The following is a 19972-nucleotide window of genomic DNA, read 5'->3' as shown; positions in this document are numbered from 1 at the left end:
AGCGCCTTAGACCAATCGGCCACTCTACCTGAACACACTTGTCAACTCAGACAAATAAGCAAGAGCTTCATGTTATTAAACTAAGAAAATGCATGAGTCTGATAGAGGTGGGATTCGAACCCACGCCTCCGAAGGGACTGGTGCCTTAAACCAGCGCCTAAGACCACTCGGCCACTCTACCTGAACACACTTGTCAACTCAGACAAATAAGCAAGAGCTTCATGTTATTAAACTAACGAAATGCATGAGTCTGATAGAGGTGGGATTCGAATCCACGCCATCGAAGAGACCGGTGCCTAAAACCAGCGCCTTAGACCACTCGGCCACTCTACCTGAAAACAAAAGTAAACTCAGTCTATTAAGCAAAATCTTCACTTTAAATTTCTTACAAACACAACAGACTGATAGGGGTGAGATTCGAACCCACGCCTCCGAATAGGCTGGTACCTGAAACCAGCGCCTTAGACCACTCGGCCACTCTACTTGAACACACCTGTCAACTCAGACAAATAAGCAAGAGCTTCATGTTATTAAACTAATAAAATGCATGAGTCTCATAGAGGTGGGATTCGAACCCACGCCTCCGAAGAGACTGGTGCCTTAAACCAGCGCCTTATACCACTCGGCCACTCTACCTGCACACACACGCCAACTAAGACAAATAAGCAAAAGCTTCATGTTATTAAACTAACAAGATGCATGAGTCTGATAGAGGTGGGATTCGAACCCACGCCTCCGAAGAGACTGGTGCCTTAAACCAGCGCCTAAGACCACTCGGCCACTCTACCTGAACACACTTGTCAACTCAGACAAATAAGCAAGAGCTTCATGTTATTAAACTAAGAAAATGCATGAGTCTGATAGAGGTGGGTTTCGAACCCACGCCTCCGAAGAGACTGGTGCCTTAAACCAGCGCCTTAGACCACTCGGCCACTCTACCTGAACACACACGTCAACTAAGACAGATAAGCAAGAGCTTCATGTTATTAAACTAACGAAATGCATGAGTCTGATAGAGGTGGGATTCGAATCCACGCCATCGAAGAGACCGGTGCCTAAAACCAGCGCCTTAGACCACTCGGCCACTCTACCTGAAAACAAAAGTAAACTCAGTCTATTAAGCAAAATCTTCACTTTAAATTTCTTACAAACACAACAGACTGATAGGGGTGAGATTCGAAACCACGCCAACGAAGAGACTGGTACCTGAAACCAGCACCTTAGACCACACGGCCACTCTAACTGAACACACACGTCAGCTCAGACAAATGAGCAAGAGCTTCATGTTATTAAACTATGATAATGCATGCGTCTTATAGAGGTGGGATTCGAACCCACGTCTCCGAAGAGACTGGTACCTTATACCAGCGCCTTAGACCAATCGGCCACTCTACCTGAACACACTTGTCAACTCAGACAAATAAGCAAGAGCTTCATGTTATTAAACTAAGAAAATGCATGAGTCTGATAGAGGTGGGATTCGAACCCACGCCTCCGAAGGGACTGGTGCCTTAAACCAGCGCCTAAGACCACTCGGCCACTCTACCTGAACACACTTGTCAACTCAGACAAATAAGCAAGAGCTTCATGTTATTAAACTAACGAAATGCATGAGTCTGATAGAGGTGGGATTCGAATCCACGCCATCGAAGAGACCGGTGCCTAAAACCAGCGCCTTAGACCACTCGGCCACTCTACCTGAAAACAAAAGTAAACTCAGTCTATTAAGCAAAATCTTCACTTTAAATTTCTTACAAACACAACAGACTGATAGGGGTGAGATTCGAACCCACGCCTCCGAATAGGCTGGTACCTGAAACCAGCGCCTTAGACCACTCGGCCACTCTACTTGAACACACCTGTCAACTCAGACAAATAAGCAAGAGCTTCATGTTATTAAACTAAGAAAATGCATGAGTCTCATAGAGGTGGGATTCGAACCCACGCCTCCGAAGAGACTGGTGCCTTAAACCAGCGCCTTATACCACTCGGCCACTCTACCTGAACACACACGCCAACTAAGACAAATAAGCAAAAGCTTCATGTTATTAAACTAACAAGATGCATGAGTCTGATAGAGGTGGGATTCGAACCCACGCCTCCGAAGAGACTGGTGCCTTAAACCAGCGCCTAAGACCACTCGGCCACTCTACCTGAACACACTTGTCAACTCAGACAAATAAGCAAGAGCTTCATGTTATTAAACTAAGAAAATGCATGAGTCTGATAGAGGTGGGTTTCGAACCCACGCCTCCGAAGAGACTGGTGCCTTAAACCAGCGCCTTAGACCACTCGGCCACTCTACCTGAACACACACGTCAACTAAGACAGATAAGCAAGAGCTTCATGTTATTAAACTAACGAAATGCATGAGTCTGATAGAGGTGGGATTCGAATCCACGCCATCGAAGAGACCGGTGCCTAAAACCAGCGCCTTAGACCACTCGGCCACTCTACCTGAAAACAAAAGTAAACTCAGTCTATTAAGCAAAATCTTCACTTTAAATTTCTTACAAACACAACAGACTGATAGGGGTGAGATTCGAAACCACGCCAACGAAGAGACTGGTACCTGAAACCAGCACCTTAGACCACACGGCCACTCTAACTGAACACACACGTCAGCTCAGACAAATGAGCAAGAGCTTCATGTTATTAAACTATGATAATGCATGCGTCTTATAGAGGTGGGATTCGAACCCACGTCTCCGAAGAGACTGGTACCTTATACCAGCGCCTTAGACCAATCGGCCACTCTACCTGAACACACTTGTCAACTCAGACAAATAAGCAAGAGCTTCATGTTATTAAACTAAGAAAATGCATGAGTCTGATAGAGGTGGGATTCGAACCCACGCCTCCGAAGGGACTGGTGCCTTAAACCAGCGCCTAAGACCACTCGGCCACTCTACCTGAACACACTTGTCAACTCAGACAAATAAGCAAGAGCTTCATGTTATTAAACTAACGAAATGCATGAGTCTGATAGAGGTGGGATTCGAATCCACGCCATCGAAGAGACCGGTGCCTAAAACCAGCGCCTTAGACCACTCGGCCACTCTACCTGAAAACAAAAGTAAACTCAGTCTATTAAGCAAAATCTTCACTTTAAATTTCTTACAAACACAACAGACTGATAGGGGTGAGATTCGAACCCACGCCTCCGAATAGGCTGGTACCTGAAACCAGCGCCTTAGACCACTCGGCCACTCTACTTGAACACACCTGTCAACTCAGACAAATAAGCAAGAGCTTCATGTTATTAAACTAAGAAAATGCATGAGTCTCATAGAGGTGGGATTCGAACCCACGCCTCCGAAGAGACTGGTGCCTTAAACCAGCGCCTTAGACCACTCGGCCACTCTACCTGAACACACACGTCAACTAAGACAAATAAGCAAAAGCTTCATGTTATTAAACTAACAAGATGCATGAGTCTGATAGAGGTGGGATTCGAATCCACGCCATCGAAGAGACCGGTTTTTAAAACCAGCGCCTTAGACCACTCGGCCACTCTACCTGAACACACTTGTCAACTCAGACAAATAAGCAAGAGCTTCATGTTATTAAACTAAGAAAATGCATGAGTCTGATAGAGGTGGGATTCGAACCCACGCCTCCGAAGAGACTGGTGCCTTAGACCACTCGGCCACTCTACCTGAACACGCACGTCAACTAAGACAAATAAGCAAAAGCTTCATGTTATTAAACTAACAAAATGCATGAGTCTGATAGAGGTGGGATTCGAATCCACGCCATCGAAGAGACCGGTGCCTAAAACCAGCGCCTTAGACCACTCGGCCACTCTACCTGAAAGCAAAAGTAAACTCAGTCTATTAAGCAAAATTTTCACTTTAAAATTCTTAAAAACACAACAGACTGATAGAGGTGAGATTCGAAACCACGCCTCCGAAGAGACTGGTACCTGAAACCAGCAATTTAGACCACACGGCCACTCTACCTGAACACACACGTTGCTCAGACAAATGAGCAAGAGCTTCGTGTTATTAAACTATGAAAATGCATGAGTCTGATAGAGGTGGGATTCGAACCCACGCCTCCGAAGAGACTGGTACCTGAAATCAGTGCCTTAGACCACTCGGCCACTCTACCTGAACACACTTGTCAACTCAGACAAATAAGCAAGAGCTTCATGTTATTAAACTAAGAAAATGCATGAGTCTGATAGAGGTGGGATTCGAACCCACGCCTCCGAAGGGACTGGTGCCTTAAACCAGCGCCTAAGACCACTCGGCCACTCTACCTGAACACACTTGTCAACTCAGACAAATAAGCAAGAGCTTCATGTTATTAAACTAAGAAAATGCATGAGTCTGATAGAGGTGGGTTTCGAACCCACGCCTCCGAAGAGACTGGTGCCTTAAACCAGCGCCTTAGACCACTCGGCCACTCTACCTGAACACACACGTCAACTAAGACAGATAAGCAAGAGCTTCATGTTATTAAACTAACGAAATGCATGAGTCTGATAGAGGTGGGATTCGAATCCACGCCATCGAAGAGACCGGTGCCTAAAACCAGCGCCTTAGACCACTCGGCCACTCTACCTGAAAACAAAAGTAAACTCAGTCTATTAAGCAAAATCTTCACTTTAAATTTCTTACAAACACAACAGACTGATAGGGGTGAGATTCGAACCCACGCCTCCGAATAGGCTGGTACCTGAAACCAGCGCCTTAGACCACTCGGCCACTCTACTTGAACACACCTGTCAACTCAGACAAATAAGCAAGAGCTTCATGTTATTAAACTAAGAAAATGCATGAGTCTCATAGAGGTGGGATTCGAACCCACGCCTCCGAAGAGACTGGTGCCTTAAACCAGCGCCTTAGACCACTCGGCCACTCTACCTGAACACACACGTCAACTAAGACAAATAAGAAAAAGCTTCATGTTATTAAACTAACAAGATGCATGAGTCTGATAGAGGTGGGTTTCGAACCCACGCCTCCGAAGAGACTGGTGCCTTAAACCACCGCCTAAGACCACTCGGCCACTCTACCTGAACACACTTGTCAACTCAGACAAATAAGCAAGAGCTTCATGTTATTAAACTAAGAAAATGCATGAGTCTGATAGAGGTGGGTTTCGAACCCACGCCTCCGAAGAGACTGGTGCCTTAAACCAGCGCCTTAGACCACTCGGCCACTCTACCTGAACACACACGTAAACTAAGACAGATAAGCAAGAGCTTCATGTTATTAAACTAACGAAATGCATGAGTCTGATAGAGGTGGGATTCGAATCCACGCCATCGAAGAGACCGGTGCCTAAAACCAGCGCCTTAGACCACTCGGCCACTCTACCTGAAAACAAAAGTAAACTCAGTCTATTAAGCAAAATCTTCACTTTAAATTTCTTACAAACACAACAGACTGATAGGGGTGAGATTCGAACCCACGCCTCCGAATAGGCTGGTACCTGAAACCAGCGCCTTAGACCACTCGGCCACTCTACTTGAACACACCTGTCAACTCAGACAAATAAGCAAGAGCTTCATGTTATTAAACTAAGAAAATGCATGAGTCTCATAGAGGTGGGATTCGAACCCACGCCTCCGAAGAGACTGGTGCCTTAAACCAGCGCCTTAGACCACTCGGCCACTCTACCTGAACACACACGTCAACTAAGACAAATAAGCAAAAGCTTCATGTTATTAAACTAACAAGATGCATGAGTCTGATAGAGGTGGGATTCGAATCCACGCCATCGAAGAGACCGGTTTTTAAAACCAGCGCCTTAGACCACTCGGCCACTCTACCTGAACACACTTGTCAACTCAGACAAATAAGCAAGAGCTTCATGTTATTAAACTAAGAAAATGCATGAGTCTGATAGAGGTGGGATTCGAACCCACGCCTCCGAAGAGACTGGTGCCTTAGACCACTCGGCCACTCTACCTGAACACGCACGTCAACTAAGACAAATAAGCAAAAGCTTCATGTTATTAAACTAACAAAATGCATGAGTCTGATAGAGGTGGGATTCGAATCCACGCCATCGAAGAGACCGGTGCCTAAAACCAGCGCCTTAGACCACTCGGCCACTCTACCTGAAAGCAAAAGTAAACTCAGTCTATTAAGCAAAATCTTCACTTTAAAATTCTTAAAAACACAACAGACTGATAGAGGTGAGATTCGAAACCACGCCTCCGAAGAGACTGGTACCTGAAACCAGCAATTTAGACCACACGGCCACTCTACCTGAACACACACGTTGCTCAGACAAATGAGCAAGAGCTTCATGTTATTAAACTATGAAAATGCATGAGTCTCATAGAGCTGGGATTCGAACCCACGCCTCCGAAGAGACTGGTACCTGAAATCAGCGCCTTAGACCACTCGGCCACTCTACCTGAACACACTTGTCAACTCAGACAAATAAGCAAGAGCTTCATGTTATTAAACTAAGAAAATGCATGAGTCTGATAGAGGTGGGATTCGAATCCACGCCATCGAAGAGACCGGTGCCTAAAACCAGCGCCTTAGACCACTCGGCCACTCTACCTGAAAACAAAAGTAAACTCAGTCTACTAAGCAAAATCTTCACTTTAAAATTCTTACAAACACAACAGACTGATAGGGGTGAGATTCGAACCCACGCCTCCGAATAGACTGGTACCTGAAACCAGCGCCCTAGACCACTCGGCCACTCTACCTGAACACACCTGTCAACTCAGACAAATAAGCAAGAGCTTCATGTTATTAAACTAAGAAAATGCATGAGTCTGATTGAGGTGGGATTCGAACCCACGCCTCCGTAGAGACTGGTGCCTAAAACCAGCGCCTTAGACCACTCGGCCACTCTACCTGAACACGCTTGTCAACTCAGACAAATAAGCAAGAGCTTCATGTTATTAAACTATGAAAATGCATGCGTCTGATAGAGGTGGGATTCGAACCCACGCCTCCGAAGAGACTAGTGCCTTAAACCAGCGCCTCAGACCACTCGGCCACTCTACCTGAACATACTTTTCAACTAACACAAATAAGCAAGAGCTTCATGTTATTAAACTAAGAAAATGCATGAGTCTGATAGAGGTGGGATTCGAATCCACGCCATCGAAGAGACCGGTGCCTAAAACCAGCGCCTTAGACCACTCGGCCACTCTACCTGAAAACAAAAGTAAACTCAGTCTACTAAGCAAAATCTTCACTTTAAAATTCTTACAAACACAACAGACTGATAGGGGTGAGATTCGAACCCACGCCTCCGAATAGACTGGTACCTGAAACCAGCGCCTTAGACCACTCGGCCACTCTACCTGAACACACCTGTCAACTCAGACAAATAAGCAAGAGCTTCATGTTATTAAACTAAGAAAATGCATGAGTCTGATAGAGGTGGGATTCGAACCCACGCCTCCGAAGAGACTGGTGCCTTAAACCAGCGCCTTAGACCACTCGTCCACTCTACCTGAACACACACGTCAACTAAGACAAATAAGCAAAAGCTTCATGTTATAAAACTAACAAAATGCATGAGTCTGATAGAGGTGGGATTCGAATCCACGCCATCGAAGAGACCGGTGCCTAAAACCAGCGCCTTAGACCACTCGGCCACTCTACCTGAAAGCAAAAGTAAACTCAGTCTATTAAGCAAAATCTTCACTTTAAAATTCTTAAAAACACAACAGACTGATAGAGGTGAGATTCGAAACCACGCCTCCGAAGAGACTGGTACCTGAAACCGGCGCCTTAGACCACTCGGCCACTCTACCTGGACAAACACTCGTCAACTAAGACAAATAAGCAAGAGCTTCCTGTTATTAAACTAACAAAATGCATGAGTCTGATAGAGGTGGGATTCGAACCCACGCCTCCGTAGAGACTGGTGCCTAAAACCAGCGCCTTAGACCACTCGGCCACTCTACCTGAACACACTTGTCAACTCAGACAAATAAGCAAGAGCTTCATGTTATTAAACTATGAAAATGCATGCGTCTGATAGAGGTGGGATTCGAACCCACGCCTCCGAAGAGACTAGTGCCTTAAACCAGCGCCTCAGACCACTCGGCCAATCTACCTGAACATACTTTTCAACTAAGACAAATAAGCAAGAGCTTCATGTTATTAAACTAAGAAAATGCATGAGTCTGATAGAGGTGTGATTCGAATCCACGCCATCGAAGAGACCGGTGCCTAAAACCAGCGCCTTAGACCACTCGGCCACTCTACCTGAAAACAAAAGTAAACTCAGTCTACTAAGCAAAATCTTCACTTTAAAATTCTTACAAACACAACAGACTGATAGGGGTGAGATTCGAACCCACGCCTCCGTAGAGACTGGTGCCTAAAACCAGCGCCTTAGACCACTCGGCCACTCTACCTGAACACACTTGTCAACTCAGACAAATAAGCAAGAGCTTCATGTTATTAAACTAAGAAAATGCATGAGTGTGATAGAGGTGGGATTCGAACCCACGCCTCCGAAGAGACTGGTACCTGAAACCAGCACCTTAGACCACTCGGCCACTCTACCTGGACAAAAACTCGTCAACTAAGACAAATAAGCAAGAGCTTCATGTTATTAAACTAAGAAAATGCATGAGTCTGATAGAGGTGGGATTCGAACCCACGACTCCGAACAGATTGGTGCCTTAAACCAGCGCCTTAGACCACTCGGCCACTCTGCCTGATCACACACGTCAACTAAGACAAATAAGCAAGAGCTTCATGTTATTAAACTAACAAAATGCGTGAGTCTGATAGGGATGGGATTCGACCCCACGCCTCCGAAGAGACCGGTGCCTAAAACCAGCGCCTTAGACCACTCGGCCACTCTACCTGAAAACAAAAGTAAACTCAGTCTATTAAGCAAAATCTTCACTTTAAAATTCTTAAAAACACAACAGACTCATAGAGGTGAGATTCGAAACCACGCCTCCGAAGAGACTGGTACCTGAAACCAGCAATTTAGACCACACGGCCACTCTACCTGAACACACACGTTGCTCAGACAAATGAGCAAGAGCTTCATGTTATTAAACTATGAAAATGCATGAGTCTGATAGAGGTGGGATTCGAACCCACGCCTCCGAAGAGACTGGTACCTGAAACCAGCGCCTTAGACCACTCGGCCACTCTACCTGAACACACACGTCAACTAAGACAAATAAGCAAGAGTTTCATGTTATTAAACTATGAAAACGCATGCGTCTGATAGAGGTGGGATTCGAACCCACGCCTCCGAAGAGACTGGTACCTTAAACCAGCGCCTTAGACCACTCGGCCACTCTACCTGGACAAAAACTCGTCAACTAAAACAAATAAGCAAGAGCTTCATGTTATTAAACTAAGAAAATGCATAAGTCTGATAGAGGTGGGATTCGAACCCACGCCTCCGAACAGACTGGTGCCTTAAACCAGCACCTTAGACCATTCGGCCACTCTACCTGAACACACTTAACAACTCAGACAAATAAGCAAGAGCTTCATGTTATTAAACTAAGAAAATGCATGAGTCTGATAGAGGTGGGATTCGAACCCACGCCTCCGAAGAGACTGGTGCCTTAAACCAGCGCCTTAGACCACTCGGCCACTCTACCTGAACACACACGTCAACTAAGACAAATAGGCAAGAGCTTCATGTTATTAAACTAAAAAAATGCATGAGTCTGATAGAGGTGGGATTCGACCCCACGCCTCCGAAGAGACCGGTGCCTAAAACCAGCGCCTTAGACCACTCGGCCACTCTACCTGAAAACAAAAGTAAACTCAGTATATTAAGCAAAATCTTCACTTTAAAATTCTTAAAAACACAACAGACTGATTGAGGTGAGATTCGAAACCAGGCTTCCGAAGAGTCTGGTACCTGAAACCAGCACCTTAGACCACACGGCCACTCTACCTGAACACACTTTTCAACTCAGACAAATAAGCCAGAGCTTCATGTTATTAAACTAAGAAAATGCATGACTCTGATAGAGGTGGGATTCGAACCCACGCCTCCGAAGAGACTGGTGCCTTAAACCAGCGCCTTAGACCACTCGGCCACTCTACCTGAACACACTTTTCAACTCAGACAAATAAGCAAGAGCTTCATGTTATTAAATTAACAAAATGCATGAGTCTGATAGAGGTGGATTCGAACCCACGCCTCCGAAGAGACTGGTGCCTTAAACCAGCGCCTTTGACCACTCGGCCACTCTACCTGAACACACACGTCAACTAAGACAAATAAGCAAGAGCTTCATGTTATTAAATTAACAAAATGCATGAGTCTGATAGAGGTGGATTCGAACCCACGCCTCCGAAGAGACTGGTGCCTTAAACCAGCGCCTCAGACCACTCGGCCACTCTACCTGAACACACTTTTCAACTCAGACAAATAAGCAAGAACTTCATGTTATTAAACTATGAAAATACATGCGTCTGATAGAGGTGGGATTCGAACCCACGCCTCCGAAGAGACTGGTACCTGAAACCAGCGCCTTAGACCACTCGGCCACTCTACCTGGACAAAAACTCGTCAACTAAGACAAATAAGCAAGAGCTTCATGTTATTAAACTAAGAAAATGCATGAGTCTGATAGAGGTGGGATTCGAATCCACGCAATCGAAGAGACCGGTGCCTAAAACCAGCGCCTTAGACCACTCGGCCACTCTACCTGAAAACAAAAGTAAACTCAGTCTACTAAGCAAAATCTTCACTTTAAAATTCTTACAAGCACAACAGACTGATAGGTGTGAGATTCGAACCCACGCCTCCGAATAGAATGGTACCTGAAACCAGCGCCTTAGACCACTCGGACACTCTACCTGAACACACCTATCAACTCAGACAAATAAGCAAGAGCTTCATGTTATTAAACTAACAAAATGCATGAGTCTGATAGAGGTGGGATTCGAACCCACGCCTCCGAAGAGACTGGTGCCTAAAACCAGCGCCTTAGACCACTCGGCCACTCTACCTGAACACACCTGTCAACTCAGACAAATAAGCAAGAGCTTCATGTTATTAAAATAAGAAAATGCATGAGTCTGATAGAGGTGGGATTCGAACCCACGCCTCCGAAGAGACTGGGGCCTTAAACCAGCGCCTTAGACCACTCGGCCACTCTACCTGAACACACACGTCAACTAAGACAAATAAGCAAAAGCTTCATGTTATTAAACTAACAAAATGCATGAGTCTGATAGAGGTGGGATTCGAATCCACGCCATCGAAGAGACCGGTGCCTAAAACCAGCGCCTTAGACCACTCGGCCACTCTACCTGAAAGCAAAAGTAAACTCAGTCTATTAAGCAAAATCTTCACTTTAAAATTCTTAAAAACACAAAAGACTGATAGAGGTGAGATTCGAAACCACGCCTCCGAAGAGACTGGTACCTGAAACCGGCGCCTTAGACCACTCGGCCACTCTATCTGGACAAACACTCGTCAACTAAGACAAATAAGCAAGAGCTTCATGTTATTAAACTAACAAAATGCATGAGTCTGATAGAAGTGGGATTCGAACCCACGCCTCCGTAGAGACTGGTGCCTAAAACCAGCGCCTTAGACCATTCGGCCACTCTACCTGAACACACTTGTCAACTCAGACAAATAAGCAAGAGCTTCATGTTATTAAACTAAGAAAATGCATGAGTGTGATAGAGGTGGGATTCGAACCCACGCCTCCGAAGAGACTGGTACCTGAAACCAGCGCCTTAGACCACTCGGCCACTCTACCTGGACAAACACGTCAGCTCAGACAAATGAGCAAGAGCTTCATGTTATTAAACTATGAAAATGCATGCGTCTGATAGAGGTGGGATTCGAACCCACGCCTGCGAAGAGACTGGTACCTGAAACCAGCGCCTTAGACCACTCGGCCACTCTACCTGGACAAAAACTCGTCAACTAAGACAAATAAGCAAGAGCTTCATGTTATTAAACTAAGAAAATGCATGAGTCTGATAGAGGTGGGATTCGAACCCACGACTCCGAACAGACTGGTGCCTTAAACCAGCGCCTAAGACCACTCGGCCACTCTGCCTGAACACACACGTCAACTAAGACAAATAAGCAAGAGCTTCATGTTATTAAACTAATAAAATGCATGAGACTGATAGGGATGGGATTCGACCCCACGCCTCCGAAGAGACCGGTGCCTAAAACCAGCGCCTTAGACCACTCGGCCACTCTACCTGAAAACAAAAGTAAACTCAGTCTATTAAGCAAAATCTTCACTTTAAAATTCTTAAAAACACAACAGACTGATAGAGGTGAGATTCGAAACCACGCCTCCGAAGAGACTGGTACCTGAAACCAGCAATTTAGACCACACGGCCACTCTAGCTGAACACACACGTTGCTCAGACAAATGAGCAAGAGCTTCATGTTATTAAACTATGAAAATGCATGAGTCTGATAGAGGTGGGATTCGAACCCACGCCTCCGAAGAGACTGGTACCTGAAACCAGCGCCTTAGACCACTCGGCCACTCTACCTGAACACACACGTCAACTAAGACAAATAAGCAAGAGTTTCATGTTATTAAACTATGAAAACGCATGCGTCTGATAGAGGTGGGATTCGAACCCACGCCTCCGAAGAGACTGGTACCTTAAACCAGCGCCTTAGACCACTCGGCCACTCTACCTGGACAAAAACTCGTCAACTAAAACAAATAAGCAAGAGCTTCATGTTATTAAACTAAGAAAATGCATAAGTCTGATAGAGGTGGGATTCGAACCCACGCCTCCGAACAGACTGGTGCCTTAAACCAGCACCTTAGACCATTCGGCCACTCTACCTGAACACACTTGTCAACTCAGACAAATAAGCAAGAGCTTCATGTTATTAAACTAAGAAAATGCATGAGTCTGATAGAGGTGGGATTCGAACCCACGCCTCCGAAGAGACTGGTGCCTTAAACCAGCGCCTTAGACCACTCGGCCACTCTACCTGAACACACACGTCAACTAAGACAAATAGGCAAGAGCTTCATGTTATTAAACTAAAAAAATGCATGAGTCTGATAGAGGTGGGATTCGACCCCACGCCTCCGAAGAGACCGGTGCCTAAAACCAGCGCCTTAGACCACTCGGCCACTCTACCTGAAAACAAAAGTAAACTCAGTATATTAAGCAAAATCTTCACTTTAAAATTCTTAAAAACACAACAGACTGATTGAGGTGAGATTCGAAACCAGGCTTCCGAAGAGTCTGGTACCTGAAACCAGCACCTTAGACCACACGGCCACTCTACCTGAACACACACGTCAGCTCAGACAAATGAGCAAGAGCTTCATGTTATTAAACTATGAAAATGCATGAATCTGATAGAGGTGGGATTCGAACCCACGCCTCCGAAGAGACTGGTACCTGAAACCAGCGCCTTAGACCACTCGGCCACTCTACCTGAACACACTTTTCAACTCAGACAAATAAGCAAGAGCTTCATGTTATTAAACTAAGAAAATGCATGACTCTGATAGAGGTGGGATTCGAACCCACGCCTCCGAAGAGAATGGTGCCTTAAACCAGCGCCTTAGACCACTCGGCCACTCTACCTGAACACACTTTTCAACTCAGACAAATAAGCAAGAGCTTCATGTTATTAAATTAACAAAATGCATGAGTCTGATAGAGGTGGATTCGAACCCACGCCTCCGAAGAGACTGGTGCCTTAAACCAGCGCCTTTGACCACTCGGCCACTCTACCTGAACACACACGTCAACTAAGACAAATAAGCAAGAGCTTCATGTTATTAAATTAACAAAATGCATGAGTCTGATAGAGGTGGATTCGAACCCACGCCTCCGAAGAGACTGGTGCCTTAAACCAGCGCCTCAGACCACTCGGCCACTCTACCTGAACACACTTTTCAACTCAGACAAATAAGCAAGAACTTCATGTTATTAAACTATGAAAATACATGCGTCTGATAGAGGTGGGATTCGAACCCACGCCTCCGAAGAGACTGGTACCTGAAACCAGCGCCTTAGACCACTCGGCCACTCTACCTGGACAAAAACTCGTCAACTAAGACAAATAAGCAAGAGCTTCATGTTATTAAACTAAGAAAATGCATGAGTCTGATAGAGGTGGGATTCGAATCCACGCAATCGAAGAGACCGGTGCCTAAAACCAGCGCCTTAGACCACTCGGCCACTCTACCTGAAAACAAAAGTAAACTCAGTCTACTAAGCAAAATCTTCACTTTAAAATTCTTACAAGCACAACAGACTGATAGGTGTGAGATTCGAACCCACGCCTCCGAATAGACTGGTACCTGAAACCAGCGCCTTAGACCACTCGGACACTCTACCTGAACACACCTATCAACTCAGACAAATAAGCAAGAGCTTCATGTTATTAAACTAACAAAATGCATGAGTCTGATAGAGGTGGGATTCGAACCCACGCCTCCGAAGAGACTGGTGCCTAAAACCAGCGCCTTAGACCACTCGGCCACTCTACCTGAACACACCTGTCAACTCAGACAAATAAGCAAGAGCTTCATGTTATTAAACTAAGAAAATGCATGAGTCTGATAGAGGTGGGATTCGAACCCACGCCTCCGAAGAGACTGGGGCCTTAAACCAGCGCCTTAGACCACTCGGCCACTCTACCTGAACACACACGTAAACTAAGACAAATAAGCAAAAGCTTCATGTTATTAAACTAACAAAATGCATGAGTCTGATAGAGGTGGGATTCGAATCCACGCCATCGAAGAGACCGGTGCCTAAAACCAGCGCCTTAGACCACTCGGCCACTCTACCTGAAAGCAAAAGTAAACTCAGTCTATTAAGCAAAATCTTCACTTTAAAATTCTTAAAAACACAAAAGACTGATAGAGGTGAGATTCGAAACCACGCCTCCGAAGAGACTGGTACCTGAAACCGGCGCCTTAGACCACTCGGCCACTCTATCTGGACAAACACTCGTCAACTAAGACAAATAAGCAAGAGCTTCATGTTATTAAACTAACAAAATGCATGAGTCTGATAGAGGTGGGATTCGAACCCACGCCTCCGTAGAGACTGGTGCCTAAAACCAGCGCCTTAGACCACTCGGCCACTCTACCTGAACACACTTGTCAACTCAGACAAATAAGCAAGAGCTTCATGTTATTAAACTAAGAAAATGCATGAGTGTGATAGAGGTGGGATTCGAACCCACGCCTCCGAAGAGACTGGTACCTGAAACCAGCGCCTTAGACCACTCGGCCACTCTACCTGGACAAACACGTCAGCTCAGACAAATGAGCAAGAGCTTCATGTTATTAAACTATGAAAATGCATACGTCTGATAGAGGTGGGATTCGAACCCACGCCTGCGAAGAGACTGGTACCTGAAACCAGCGCCTTAGACCACTCGGCCACTCTACCTGGACAAAAACTCGTCAACTAAGACAAATAAGCAAGAGCTTCATGTTATTAAACTAAGAAAATGCATGAGTCTGATAGAGGTGGGATTCGAACCCACGACTCCGAACAGACTGGTGCCTTAAACCAGCGCCTTAGACCACTCGGCCACTCTGCCTGAACACACACGTCAACTAAGACAAATAAGCAAGAGCTTCATGTTATTAAACTAATAAAATGCATGAGTCTGATAGGGATGGGATTCGACCCCACGCCTCCGAAGAGACCGGTGCCTAAAACCAGCGCCTTAGACCTTTCGGCCACTCTACCTGAAAACAAAAGTAAACTCAGTCTATTAAGCAAAATCTTCACTTTAAAATTCTTAAAAACACAACAGACTGATAGAGGTGAGATTCGAAACCACGCCTCCGAAGAGACTGGTACCTGAAACCAGCAATTTAGACCACACGGCCACTCTACCTGAACACACACGTTGCTCAGACAAATGAGCAAGAGGTTCATGTTATTAAACTATGAAAATGCATGAGTCTGATAGAGGTGGGATTCGAACCCACGCCTCCGAAGAGACTGGTACCTGAAACCAGCGCCTTAGACCACTCGGCCACTCTACCTGAACACACACGTCAACTAAGACAAATAAGCAAGAGTTTCATGTTATTAAACTATGAAAACGCATGCGTCTGATAGAGGTGGGATTCGAACCCACGATTCCGAAGAGACTGGTACCTTAAACCAGCGCCTTAGACCACTCGGCCACTCCACCTGGACAAAAACTCGTCAACTAAAACAAATAAGCAAGAGCTTCATGTTATTAAACTAAGAAAATGCATAAGTCTGATAGAGGTGGGATTCGAACCCACGCCTCCGAACAGACTGGTGCCTTAAACCAGCACCTTAGACCATTCGGCCACTCTACCTGAACACACTTGTCAACTCAGACAAATAAGCAAGAGCTTCATGTTATTAAACTAAGAAAATGCATGAGTCTGATAGAGGTGGGATTCGAACCCACGCCTCCGAAGAGACTGGTGCCTTAAACCAGCGCCTTAGACCACTCGGCCACTCTACCTGGACAAAAACTCGTCAACTAAAACAAATAAGCAAGAGCTTCATGTTATTAAACTAAGAAAATGCATAAGTCTGATAGAGGTGGGATTCGAACCCACGCCTCCGAACAGACTGGTGCCTTAAACCAGCACCTTAGACCATTCGGCCACTCTACCTGAACACACTTGTCAACTCAGACAAATAAGCAAGAGCTTCATGTTATTAAACTAAGAAAATGCATGAGTCTGATAGAGGTGGGATTCGACCCCACGCCTCCGAAGAGACCGGTGCCTAAAACCAGCGCCTTAGACCACTCGGCCACTCTACCTGAACACACTTTTCAACTCTGACAAATAAGCAAGAACTTCATGTTATTAAACTATGAAAATACATGCGTCTGATAGAGGTGGGATTCGAACCCACGCCTCCGAAGAGACTGGTACCTGAAACCAGCGCCTTAGACCACTCGGCCACTCTACCTGGACAAAAACTCGTCAACTAAGACAAATAAGCAAGAGCTTCATGTTATTAAACTAAGAAAATGCATGAGTCTGATAGAGGTGGGATTCGAATCCACGCCATCGAAGAGATCGGTGCCTAAAACCAGCGCCTTAGACCACTCGGCCACTCTACCTGAAAACAAAAGTAAACTCAGTCTACTAAGTAAAATCTTCACTTTAAAATTCTTACAAGCACAACAGACTGATAGGTGTGAGATTTGAACCCACGCCTCCGAATAGACTGGTACCTGAAACCAGCGCCTTAGACCACTCGGACACTCTACCTGAACACACCTATCAACTCAGACAAATAAGCAAGAGCTTCATGTTATTAAACTAACAAAATGCATGAGTCTGATAGAGGTGGGATTCGAACCCACGCCTCCGAAGAGACTGGTGCCTAAAACCAGCGCCTTAGACCACTCGGCCACTCTACCTGAACACACTTGTCAACTCAGACAAATAAGCAAGAGCTTCATGTTATTAAACTAAGAAAATGCATAAGTGTGATAGAGGTGGGATTCGAACCCACGCCTCCGAAGAGACTGGTACCTGAAACCAGCGCCTTAGACCACTCGGCCACTCTACCTGGACAAACACTCGTCAACTAAGACAAATAAGCAAGAGCTTCATGTTATTAAACTAACAAAATGCATAAGTCTGAAAGTGGTAGGATTCGAACCCACGCCTCCGAAGAAACTGGTGCCTAAAACCAGCGCCTTAGACCACTCGGCCACTCTACATTAACACACTTGTCAACTCAGACAAATAAGCAGAAGCTTCATGTTATTAAACTAAGAAAATGCATGAGTCTGATAGAGGTGGGATTCGACCCCACGCCTCCGAAGAGACCGGTGCCTAAAACCAGCGCCTTAGACCACTCTCCACTCTACCTGAAAACAAAAGTAAACTCAGTCTATTAAGCAAAATCTTCACTTTAAAATTCTTAAAAACACAACAGACTGATAGAGGTGGGATTCGAACCCACGCCTCCGAAGAGACTGGTACCTGAAACCAGCGCCTTAGACCACTCGGCCACTCTACCTGAACACACTTTTCAACTCAGACAAATAAGCAAGAGCTTCATTTTATTAAACTAAGAAAATGCATGACTCTGATAGAGGTGGGATTCGAACCCACGCCTCCGAAAAGACTGGTGCCTTAAACCAGCGCCTTAGACCACTCGGCCACTCTACCTGAACACACACGTCAACTAAGACAAATAAGCAAGAGCTTCATGTTATTAAATTAACAAAATGCATGAGTCTGATAGAGGTGGGATTCGAACCCACGCCTTCGAAGAGACCGGTGCCTAAAACCAGCGCCTTAGACCACTCGGCCACTCTACCTGAAAACAAAAGTAAACTCAGTCTATTAAGCAAAATCTTCACTTTAAAATTCTTAAAAACACAACAGACTGATAGAGGTGAGATTCGAAACCACGCCCCTGAAGAGACTGGTACCTGAAACCAGCACCTTAGACCACACGGCCACTCTAAATGAACACACTTTTCAACTCAGACAAATAAGCAAGAGCTTCATGTTATTAAACTAAGATAATGCATGACTCTGATAGAGGTGGGATTCGAACCCACGCCTCCGAAGAGACTGGTGCCTTAAACCAGCGCCTCTGACCACTCAGCCACTCTACCTGAACACACTTTTTAACTCAGACAAATAAGCAAGAGCTTCATGTTATTAAACTATGAAAATGCATGCGTCTGATAGAGATGGGATTCGAACCCACGCCTCCGAAGAGACTGGTACCTGAAACCAGCGCCTTAGACCACTCGGCCACTCTACCTGGACAAAAACTCGTCAACTAAGACAAATAAGCAAGAGCTTCATGTTATTAAACTAAGAAAATGCATGAGTCTGATAGAGGTGGGATTCGAATCCACGCCATCGAAGAGACCGGTGCCTAAAACCAGCGCCTTAGACCACTCGGCCACTCTACCTGAAAACAAAAGTAAACTCAGTCTACTAAACAAAATCTTCACTTTAAAATTCTTACAAACACAACAGACTGATAGGGGTGAGATTCGAACCTACGCCTCCGAATAGACTGGTACCTGAAACCAGCGCCTTAGACCACTCGGCCACTCTACCTGAACACACCTGTCAACTCAGACAAATAAGCAAGAGCTTCATGTTATTAAACTAAGAAAATGCATGAGTCTGATAGAGGTGCGATTCGAACCCACGCCTCCGAAGAGACTGGTGCCTTAAACCAGCGCCTTAGACCACTCGGCCACTCTACCTGAACACACACGTCAACTAAGACAAATAAGCAAAAGCTTCATGTTATTAAACTAACAAAATGCATGAGTCTGATAGAGGTGGGATTCGAACCCACGCCTCCGAAGAGACTGGTGCCTAAGACCAGCGCCTTAGACCACTCGGCCACTCTACCTTAACACACTTGTCAACTCAGACAAATAAGCAAGAGCTTCATGTTATTAAACTAAGAAAATGCATGAGTCTGATAGAGGTGGGATTCGAACCCACGCCTCCGAAGAGACTGTTGCCTTAAACCAGCGCCTTAGACCACTCGGCCACTCTACCTGAACACACTTGTCAACTCAGACAAATAAGCAAGAGCTTCATGTTATTAAACTAAGAAAATGCTTGAGTCTGATAGAGGTCGGTTTCGAACCCACGCCTCCGAAGAGACTGGTGCCTAAAACCAGCGCCTTAGACCACTCGGCCACTCTACCTGAACACACACGTCAACTCAGACAAATAAGCAAGAGCTTCATGTTATTAAACTAAGAATATGCATGAGTCTGATAGAGGTGGGATTCGAACCCACGCCTCCGAAGAGACTGGTGCCTTAAACCAGCGCCTTAGACCACTCGGCCACTCTACCTGAACACACTTGTCAACTCAGACAAATAAGCAAGAGCTTCATGTTATTAAACTAAGAAAATGCATGAGTGTGATAGAGGTGGGATTCGAACCCACGCCTCCGAAGAGACTGGTACCTGATACCAGCGCCTTAGACCACTCGGCCACTCTACCTGGACAAACACTCGTCAACTAAGACAAATAAGCAAGAGCTTCATGTTATTAAACTAACAAAAT

At 45.5% G+C, this 19972-nt stretch overlaps 88 non-coding genes across 88 annotated transcripts; all 88 read right to left on the bottom strand.

The window, feature by feature from the left end:
• Positions 1-99: 99 nt before the first annotated feature.
• On the bottom strand, positions 100-181 carry TRNAL-AAG (transfer RNA leucine (anticodon AAG)). Its single transcript has one exon. It is a non-coding gene; the product is annotated as a tRNA-Leu (tRNA).
• A 70-nt stretch (positions 182-251) lies between these two features.
• Positions 252-333, bottom strand: TRNAL-UAG (transfer RNA leucine (anticodon UAG)). Its single transcript has one exon. It is a non-coding gene; the product is annotated as a tRNA-Leu (tRNA).
• Positions 334-554: 221 nt separating this feature from the next.
• On the bottom strand, positions 555-636 carry TRNAL-AAG (transfer RNA leucine (anticodon AAG)). The gene has a single exon. It is a non-coding gene; the product is annotated as a tRNA-Leu (tRNA).
• Positions 637-706: 70 nt separating this feature from the next.
• Positions 707-788, bottom strand: TRNAL-AAG (transfer RNA leucine (anticodon AAG)). Its single transcript has one exon. It is a non-coding gene; the product is annotated as a tRNA-Leu (tRNA).
• A 70-nt stretch (positions 789-858) lies between these two features.
• On the bottom strand, positions 859-940 carry TRNAL-AAG (transfer RNA leucine (anticodon AAG)). Its single transcript has one exon. It is a non-coding gene; the product is annotated as a tRNA-Leu (tRNA).
• A 70-nt stretch (positions 941-1010) lies between these two features.
• TRNAL-UAG (transfer RNA leucine (anticodon UAG)) lies at positions 1011-1092 on the bottom strand. Its single transcript has one exon. It is a non-coding gene; the product is annotated as a tRNA-Leu (tRNA).
• Positions 1093-1465: 373 nt separating this feature from the next.
• Positions 1466-1547, bottom strand: TRNAL-AAG (transfer RNA leucine (anticodon AAG)). Its single transcript has one exon. It is a non-coding gene; the product is annotated as a tRNA-Leu (tRNA).
• Positions 1548-1617: 70 nt separating this feature from the next.
• TRNAL-UAG (transfer RNA leucine (anticodon UAG)) lies at positions 1618-1699 on the bottom strand. Its single transcript has one exon. It is a non-coding gene; the product is annotated as a tRNA-Leu (tRNA).
• Positions 1700-1920: 221 nt separating this feature from the next.
• On the bottom strand, positions 1921-2002 carry TRNAL-AAG (transfer RNA leucine (anticodon AAG)). The gene has a single exon. It is a non-coding gene; the product is annotated as a tRNA-Leu (tRNA).
• Positions 2003-2072: 70 nt separating this feature from the next.
• On the bottom strand, positions 2073-2154 carry TRNAL-AAG (transfer RNA leucine (anticodon AAG)). Its single transcript has one exon. It is a non-coding gene; the product is annotated as a tRNA-Leu (tRNA).
• A 70-nt stretch (positions 2155-2224) lies between these two features.
• Positions 2225-2306, bottom strand: TRNAL-AAG (transfer RNA leucine (anticodon AAG)). The gene has a single exon. It is a non-coding gene; the product is annotated as a tRNA-Leu (tRNA).
• Positions 2307-2376: 70 nt separating this feature from the next.
• Positions 2377-2458, bottom strand: TRNAL-UAG (transfer RNA leucine (anticodon UAG)). Its single transcript has one exon. It is a non-coding gene; the product is annotated as a tRNA-Leu (tRNA).
• A 373-nt stretch (positions 2459-2831) lies between these two features.
• TRNAL-AAG (transfer RNA leucine (anticodon AAG)) lies at positions 2832-2913 on the bottom strand. The gene has a single exon. It is a non-coding gene; the product is annotated as a tRNA-Leu (tRNA).
• A 70-nt stretch (positions 2914-2983) lies between these two features.
• Positions 2984-3065, bottom strand: TRNAL-UAG (transfer RNA leucine (anticodon UAG)). Its single transcript has one exon. It is a non-coding gene; the product is annotated as a tRNA-Leu (tRNA).
• Positions 3066-3286: 221 nt separating this feature from the next.
• On the bottom strand, positions 3287-3368 carry TRNAL-AAG (transfer RNA leucine (anticodon AAG)). The gene has a single exon. It is a non-coding gene; the product is annotated as a tRNA-Leu (tRNA).
• A 361-nt stretch (positions 3369-3729) lies between these two features.
• Positions 3730-3811, bottom strand: TRNAL-UAG (transfer RNA leucine (anticodon UAG)). The gene has a single exon. It is a non-coding gene; the product is annotated as a tRNA-Leu (tRNA).
• A 220-nt stretch (positions 3812-4031) lies between these two features.
• Positions 4032-4113, bottom strand: TRNAL-CAG (transfer RNA leucine (anticodon CAG)). The gene has a single exon. It is a non-coding gene; the product is annotated as a tRNA-Leu (tRNA).
• A 70-nt stretch (positions 4114-4183) lies between these two features.
• TRNAL-AAG (transfer RNA leucine (anticodon AAG)) lies at positions 4184-4265 on the bottom strand. Its single transcript has one exon. It is a non-coding gene; the product is annotated as a tRNA-Leu (tRNA).
• A 70-nt stretch (positions 4266-4335) lies between these two features.
• TRNAL-AAG (transfer RNA leucine (anticodon AAG)) lies at positions 4336-4417 on the bottom strand. The gene has a single exon. It is a non-coding gene; the product is annotated as a tRNA-Leu (tRNA).
• Positions 4418-4487: 70 nt separating this feature from the next.
• Positions 4488-4569, bottom strand: TRNAL-UAG (transfer RNA leucine (anticodon UAG)). The gene has a single exon. It is a non-coding gene; the product is annotated as a tRNA-Leu (tRNA).
• Positions 4570-4790: 221 nt separating this feature from the next.
• TRNAL-AAG (transfer RNA leucine (anticodon AAG)) lies at positions 4791-4872 on the bottom strand. Its single transcript has one exon. It is a non-coding gene; the product is annotated as a tRNA-Leu (tRNA).
• A 70-nt stretch (positions 4873-4942) lies between these two features.
• TRNAL-AAG (transfer RNA leucine (anticodon AAG)) lies at positions 4943-5024 on the bottom strand. Its single transcript has one exon. It is a non-coding gene; the product is annotated as a tRNA-Leu (tRNA).
• Positions 5025-5094: 70 nt separating this feature from the next.
• On the bottom strand, positions 5095-5176 carry TRNAL-AAG (transfer RNA leucine (anticodon AAG)). Its single transcript has one exon. It is a non-coding gene; the product is annotated as a tRNA-Leu (tRNA).
• Positions 5177-5246: 70 nt separating this feature from the next.
• Positions 5247-5328, bottom strand: TRNAL-UAG (transfer RNA leucine (anticodon UAG)). The gene has a single exon. It is a non-coding gene; the product is annotated as a tRNA-Leu (tRNA).
• Positions 5329-5549: 221 nt separating this feature from the next.
• On the bottom strand, positions 5550-5631 carry TRNAL-AAG (transfer RNA leucine (anticodon AAG)). Its single transcript has one exon. It is a non-coding gene; the product is annotated as a tRNA-Leu (tRNA).
• A 361-nt stretch (positions 5632-5992) lies between these two features.
• Positions 5993-6074, bottom strand: TRNAL-UAG (transfer RNA leucine (anticodon UAG)). The gene has a single exon. It is a non-coding gene; the product is annotated as a tRNA-Leu (tRNA).
• Positions 6075-6446: 372 nt separating this feature from the next.
• On the bottom strand, positions 6447-6528 carry TRNAL-UAG (transfer RNA leucine (anticodon UAG)). Its single transcript has one exon. It is a non-coding gene; the product is annotated as a tRNA-Leu (tRNA).
• A 221-nt stretch (positions 6529-6749) lies between these two features.
• Positions 6750-6831, bottom strand: TRNAL-UAG (transfer RNA leucine (anticodon UAG)). Its single transcript has one exon. It is a non-coding gene; the product is annotated as a tRNA-Leu (tRNA).
• Positions 6832-6901: 70 nt separating this feature from the next.
• On the bottom strand, positions 6902-6983 carry TRNAL-AAG (transfer RNA leucine (anticodon AAG)). The gene has a single exon. It is a non-coding gene; the product is annotated as a tRNA-Leu (tRNA).
• A 70-nt stretch (positions 6984-7053) lies between these two features.
• On the bottom strand, positions 7054-7135 carry TRNAL-UAG (transfer RNA leucine (anticodon UAG)). Its single transcript has one exon. It is a non-coding gene; the product is annotated as a tRNA-Leu (tRNA).
• A 221-nt stretch (positions 7136-7356) lies between these two features.
• Positions 7357-7438, bottom strand: TRNAL-AAG (transfer RNA leucine (anticodon AAG)). The gene has a single exon. It is a non-coding gene; the product is annotated as a tRNA-Leu (tRNA).
• A 70-nt stretch (positions 7439-7508) lies between these two features.
• On the bottom strand, positions 7509-7590 carry TRNAL-UAG (transfer RNA leucine (anticodon UAG)). The gene has a single exon. It is a non-coding gene; the product is annotated as a tRNA-Leu (tRNA).
• A 223-nt stretch (positions 7591-7813) lies between these two features.
• TRNAL-UAG (transfer RNA leucine (anticodon UAG)) lies at positions 7814-7895 on the bottom strand. The gene has a single exon. It is a non-coding gene; the product is annotated as a tRNA-Leu (tRNA).
• A 373-nt stretch (positions 7896-8268) lies between these two features.
• TRNAL-UAG (transfer RNA leucine (anticodon UAG)) lies at positions 8269-8350 on the bottom strand. Its single transcript has one exon. It is a non-coding gene; the product is annotated as a tRNA-Leu (tRNA).
• A 70-nt stretch (positions 8351-8420) lies between these two features.
• Positions 8421-8502, bottom strand: TRNAL-CAG (transfer RNA leucine (anticodon CAG)). The gene has a single exon. It is a non-coding gene; the product is annotated as a tRNA-Leu (tRNA).
• Positions 8503-8574: 72 nt separating this feature from the next.
• Positions 8575-8656, bottom strand: TRNAL-AAG (transfer RNA leucine (anticodon AAG)). Its single transcript has one exon. It is a non-coding gene; the product is annotated as a tRNA-Leu (tRNA).
• A 372-nt stretch (positions 8657-9028) lies between these two features.
• On the bottom strand, positions 9029-9110 carry TRNAL-CAG (transfer RNA leucine (anticodon CAG)). The gene has a single exon. It is a non-coding gene; the product is annotated as a tRNA-Leu (tRNA).
• Positions 9111-9180: 70 nt separating this feature from the next.
• Positions 9181-9262, bottom strand: TRNAL-AAG (transfer RNA leucine (anticodon AAG)). The gene has a single exon. It is a non-coding gene; the product is annotated as a tRNA-Leu (tRNA).
• Positions 9263-9334: 72 nt separating this feature from the next.
• Positions 9335-9416, bottom strand: TRNAL-AAG (transfer RNA leucine (anticodon AAG)). The gene has a single exon. It is a non-coding gene; the product is annotated as a tRNA-Leu (tRNA).
• A 70-nt stretch (positions 9417-9486) lies between these two features.
• TRNAL-AAG (transfer RNA leucine (anticodon AAG)) lies at positions 9487-9568 on the bottom strand. The gene has a single exon. It is a non-coding gene; the product is annotated as a tRNA-Leu (tRNA).
• Positions 9569-9638: 70 nt separating this feature from the next.
• TRNAL-UAG (transfer RNA leucine (anticodon UAG)) lies at positions 9639-9720 on the bottom strand. Its single transcript has one exon. It is a non-coding gene; the product is annotated as a tRNA-Leu (tRNA).
• Positions 9721-9941: 221 nt separating this feature from the next.
• Positions 9942-10023, bottom strand: TRNAL-AAG (transfer RNA leucine (anticodon AAG)). Its single transcript has one exon. It is a non-coding gene; the product is annotated as a tRNA-Leu (tRNA).
• A 70-nt stretch (positions 10024-10093) lies between these two features.
• Positions 10094-10174, bottom strand: TRNAL-AAG (transfer RNA leucine (anticodon AAG)). The gene has a single exon. It is a non-coding gene; the product is annotated as a tRNA-Leu (tRNA).
• Positions 10175-10395: 221 nt separating this feature from the next.
• On the bottom strand, positions 10396-10477 carry TRNAL-CAG (transfer RNA leucine (anticodon CAG)). Its single transcript has one exon. It is a non-coding gene; the product is annotated as a tRNA-Leu (tRNA).
• Positions 10478-10852: 375 nt separating this feature from the next.
• On the bottom strand, positions 10853-10934 carry TRNAL-UAG (transfer RNA leucine (anticodon UAG)). Its single transcript has one exon. It is a non-coding gene; the product is annotated as a tRNA-Leu (tRNA).
• A 70-nt stretch (positions 10935-11004) lies between these two features.
• TRNAL-AAG (transfer RNA leucine (anticodon AAG)) lies at positions 11005-11086 on the bottom strand. The gene has a single exon. It is a non-coding gene; the product is annotated as a tRNA-Leu (tRNA).
• Positions 11087-11156: 70 nt separating this feature from the next.
• Positions 11157-11238, bottom strand: TRNAL-UAG (transfer RNA leucine (anticodon UAG)). The gene has a single exon. It is a non-coding gene; the product is annotated as a tRNA-Leu (tRNA).
• A 223-nt stretch (positions 11239-11461) lies between these two features.
• TRNAL-UAG (transfer RNA leucine (anticodon UAG)) lies at positions 11462-11543 on the bottom strand. Its single transcript has one exon. It is a non-coding gene; the product is annotated as a tRNA-Leu (tRNA).
• Positions 11544-11613: 70 nt separating this feature from the next.
• On the bottom strand, positions 11614-11695 carry TRNAL-CAG (transfer RNA leucine (anticodon CAG)). The gene has a single exon. It is a non-coding gene; the product is annotated as a tRNA-Leu (tRNA).
• A 70-nt stretch (positions 11696-11765) lies between these two features.
• TRNAL-CAG (transfer RNA leucine (anticodon CAG)) lies at positions 11766-11847 on the bottom strand. The gene has a single exon. It is a non-coding gene; the product is annotated as a tRNA-Leu (tRNA).
• A 72-nt stretch (positions 11848-11919) lies between these two features.
• TRNAL-AAG (transfer RNA leucine (anticodon AAG)) lies at positions 11920-12001 on the bottom strand. Its single transcript has one exon. It is a non-coding gene; the product is annotated as a tRNA-Leu (tRNA).
• A 372-nt stretch (positions 12002-12373) lies between these two features.
• On the bottom strand, positions 12374-12455 carry TRNAL-CAG (transfer RNA leucine (anticodon CAG)). The gene has a single exon. It is a non-coding gene; the product is annotated as a tRNA-Leu (tRNA).
• Positions 12456-12525: 70 nt separating this feature from the next.
• On the bottom strand, positions 12526-12607 carry TRNAL-AAG (transfer RNA leucine (anticodon AAG)). The gene has a single exon. It is a non-coding gene; the product is annotated as a tRNA-Leu (tRNA).
• A 72-nt stretch (positions 12608-12679) lies between these two features.
• Positions 12680-12761, bottom strand: TRNAL-AAG (transfer RNA leucine (anticodon AAG)). The gene has a single exon. It is a non-coding gene; the product is annotated as a tRNA-Leu (tRNA).
• A 70-nt stretch (positions 12762-12831) lies between these two features.
• TRNAL-AAG (transfer RNA leucine (anticodon AAG)) lies at positions 12832-12913 on the bottom strand. Its single transcript has one exon. It is a non-coding gene; the product is annotated as a tRNA-Leu (tRNA).
• A 70-nt stretch (positions 12914-12983) lies between these two features.
• TRNAL-UAG (transfer RNA leucine (anticodon UAG)) lies at positions 12984-13065 on the bottom strand. The gene has a single exon. It is a non-coding gene; the product is annotated as a tRNA-Leu (tRNA).
• A 221-nt stretch (positions 13066-13286) lies between these two features.
• TRNAL-CAG (transfer RNA leucine (anticodon CAG)) lies at positions 13287-13368 on the bottom strand. The gene has a single exon. It is a non-coding gene; the product is annotated as a tRNA-Leu (tRNA).
• A 70-nt stretch (positions 13369-13438) lies between these two features.
• On the bottom strand, positions 13439-13520 carry TRNAL-AAG (transfer RNA leucine (anticodon AAG)). The gene has a single exon. It is a non-coding gene; the product is annotated as a tRNA-Leu (tRNA).
• A 70-nt stretch (positions 13521-13590) lies between these two features.
• Positions 13591-13671, bottom strand: TRNAL-AAG (transfer RNA leucine (anticodon AAG)). Its single transcript has one exon. It is a non-coding gene; the product is annotated as a tRNA-Leu (tRNA).
• A 221-nt stretch (positions 13672-13892) lies between these two features.
• Positions 13893-13974, bottom strand: TRNAL-CAG (transfer RNA leucine (anticodon CAG)). Its single transcript has one exon. It is a non-coding gene; the product is annotated as a tRNA-Leu (tRNA).
• Positions 13975-14349: 375 nt separating this feature from the next.
• On the bottom strand, positions 14350-14431 carry TRNAL-UAG (transfer RNA leucine (anticodon UAG)). Its single transcript has one exon. It is a non-coding gene; the product is annotated as a tRNA-Leu (tRNA).
• Positions 14432-14501: 70 nt separating this feature from the next.
• On the bottom strand, positions 14502-14583 carry TRNAL-AAG (transfer RNA leucine (anticodon AAG)). Its single transcript has one exon. It is a non-coding gene; the product is annotated as a tRNA-Leu (tRNA).
• Positions 14584-14653: 70 nt separating this feature from the next.
• TRNAL-UAG (transfer RNA leucine (anticodon UAG)) lies at positions 14654-14735 on the bottom strand. Its single transcript has one exon. It is a non-coding gene; the product is annotated as a tRNA-Leu (tRNA).
• Positions 14736-14958: 223 nt separating this feature from the next.
• On the bottom strand, positions 14959-15040 carry TRNAL-UAG (transfer RNA leucine (anticodon UAG)). Its single transcript has one exon. It is a non-coding gene; the product is annotated as a tRNA-Leu (tRNA).
• Positions 15041-15110: 70 nt separating this feature from the next.
• Positions 15111-15192, bottom strand: TRNAL-CAG (transfer RNA leucine (anticodon CAG)). Its single transcript has one exon. It is a non-coding gene; the product is annotated as a tRNA-Leu (tRNA).
• A 70-nt stretch (positions 15193-15262) lies between these two features.
• Positions 15263-15344, bottom strand: TRNAL-CAG (transfer RNA leucine (anticodon CAG)). Its single transcript has one exon. It is a non-coding gene; the product is annotated as a tRNA-Leu (tRNA).
• A 72-nt stretch (positions 15345-15416) lies between these two features.
• Positions 15417-15498, bottom strand: TRNAL-AAG (transfer RNA leucine (anticodon AAG)). Its single transcript has one exon. It is a non-coding gene; the product is annotated as a tRNA-Leu (tRNA).
• Positions 15499-15870: 372 nt separating this feature from the next.
• TRNAL-CAG (transfer RNA leucine (anticodon CAG)) lies at positions 15871-15952 on the bottom strand. The gene has a single exon. It is a non-coding gene; the product is annotated as a tRNA-Leu (tRNA).
• Positions 15953-16022: 70 nt separating this feature from the next.
• On the bottom strand, positions 16023-16104 carry TRNAL-AAG (transfer RNA leucine (anticodon AAG)). The gene has a single exon. It is a non-coding gene; the product is annotated as a tRNA-Leu (tRNA).
• Positions 16105-16176: 72 nt separating this feature from the next.
• TRNAL-AAG (transfer RNA leucine (anticodon AAG)) lies at positions 16177-16258 on the bottom strand. The gene has a single exon. It is a non-coding gene; the product is annotated as a tRNA-Leu (tRNA).
• Positions 16259-16328: 70 nt separating this feature from the next.
• On the bottom strand, positions 16329-16410 carry TRNAL-AAG (transfer RNA leucine (anticodon AAG)). Its single transcript has one exon. It is a non-coding gene; the product is annotated as a tRNA-Leu (tRNA).
• Positions 16411-16482: 72 nt separating this feature from the next.
• Positions 16483-16564, bottom strand: TRNAL-AAG (transfer RNA leucine (anticodon AAG)). The gene has a single exon. It is a non-coding gene; the product is annotated as a tRNA-Leu (tRNA).
• A 70-nt stretch (positions 16565-16634) lies between these two features.
• On the bottom strand, positions 16635-16716 carry TRNAL-UAG (transfer RNA leucine (anticodon UAG)). Its single transcript has one exon. It is a non-coding gene; the product is annotated as a tRNA-Leu (tRNA).
• A 70-nt stretch (positions 16717-16786) lies between these two features.
• TRNAL-CAG (transfer RNA leucine (anticodon CAG)) lies at positions 16787-16868 on the bottom strand. The gene has a single exon. It is a non-coding gene; the product is annotated as a tRNA-Leu (tRNA).
• Positions 16869-17243: 375 nt separating this feature from the next.
• Positions 17244-17325, bottom strand: TRNAL-UAG (transfer RNA leucine (anticodon UAG)). The gene has a single exon. It is a non-coding gene; the product is annotated as a tRNA-Leu (tRNA).
• Positions 17326-17395: 70 nt separating this feature from the next.
• TRNAL-CAG (transfer RNA leucine (anticodon CAG)) lies at positions 17396-17477 on the bottom strand. Its single transcript has one exon. It is a non-coding gene; the product is annotated as a tRNA-Leu (tRNA).
• A 374-nt stretch (positions 17478-17851) lies between these two features.
• Positions 17852-17933, bottom strand: TRNAL-CAG (transfer RNA leucine (anticodon CAG)). The gene has a single exon. It is a non-coding gene; the product is annotated as a tRNA-Leu (tRNA).
• A 70-nt stretch (positions 17934-18003) lies between these two features.
• Positions 18004-18085, bottom strand: TRNAL-AAG (transfer RNA leucine (anticodon AAG)). The gene has a single exon. It is a non-coding gene; the product is annotated as a tRNA-Leu (tRNA).
• Positions 18086-18155: 70 nt separating this feature from the next.
• Positions 18156-18237, bottom strand: TRNAL-UAG (transfer RNA leucine (anticodon UAG)). The gene has a single exon. It is a non-coding gene; the product is annotated as a tRNA-Leu (tRNA).
• Positions 18238-18458: 221 nt separating this feature from the next.
• Positions 18459-18540, bottom strand: TRNAL-AAG (transfer RNA leucine (anticodon AAG)). The gene has a single exon. It is a non-coding gene; the product is annotated as a tRNA-Leu (tRNA).
• A 70-nt stretch (positions 18541-18610) lies between these two features.
• TRNAL-CAG (transfer RNA leucine (anticodon CAG)) lies at positions 18611-18692 on the bottom strand. The gene has a single exon. It is a non-coding gene; the product is annotated as a tRNA-Leu (tRNA).
• A 72-nt stretch (positions 18693-18764) lies between these two features.
• Positions 18765-18846, bottom strand: TRNAL-UAG (transfer RNA leucine (anticodon UAG)). Its single transcript has one exon. It is a non-coding gene; the product is annotated as a tRNA-Leu (tRNA).
• Positions 18847-19067: 221 nt separating this feature from the next.
• Positions 19068-19149, bottom strand: TRNAL-AAG (transfer RNA leucine (anticodon AAG)). Its single transcript has one exon. It is a non-coding gene; the product is annotated as a tRNA-Leu (tRNA).
• Positions 19150-19219: 70 nt separating this feature from the next.
• TRNAL-UAG (transfer RNA leucine (anticodon UAG)) lies at positions 19220-19301 on the bottom strand. The gene has a single exon. It is a non-coding gene; the product is annotated as a tRNA-Leu (tRNA).
• Positions 19302-19371: 70 nt separating this feature from the next.
• Positions 19372-19453, bottom strand: TRNAL-AAG (transfer RNA leucine (anticodon AAG)). Its single transcript has one exon. It is a non-coding gene; the product is annotated as a tRNA-Leu (tRNA).
• A 70-nt stretch (positions 19454-19523) lies between these two features.
• Positions 19524-19605, bottom strand: TRNAL-UAG (transfer RNA leucine (anticodon UAG)). The gene has a single exon. It is a non-coding gene; the product is annotated as a tRNA-Leu (tRNA).
• Positions 19606-19675: 70 nt separating this feature from the next.
• On the bottom strand, positions 19676-19757 carry TRNAL-AAG (transfer RNA leucine (anticodon AAG)). The gene has a single exon. It is a non-coding gene; the product is annotated as a tRNA-Leu (tRNA).
• Positions 19758-19827: 70 nt separating this feature from the next.
• On the bottom strand, positions 19828-19909 carry TRNAL-CAG (transfer RNA leucine (anticodon CAG)). Its single transcript has one exon. It is a non-coding gene; the product is annotated as a tRNA-Leu (tRNA).
• Between the last annotated feature and the right edge of the window lie 63 nt (positions 19910-19972).

This window comes from Phalangium opilio, unplaced genomic scaffold (genome assembly GCF_054372755.1).
Source record: "Phalangium opilio isolate 3A_F unplaced genomic scaffold, DU_Popi_V2 ptg000031l_1, whole genome shotgun sequence".
NCBI lineage: Eukaryota > Metazoa > Arthropoda > Arachnida > Opiliones > Phalangiidae > Phalangium > Phalangium opilio.
Note: the sequence above shows the minus strand (reverse complement) of the source record. Positions and strands in the feature narration are given on the sequence as shown.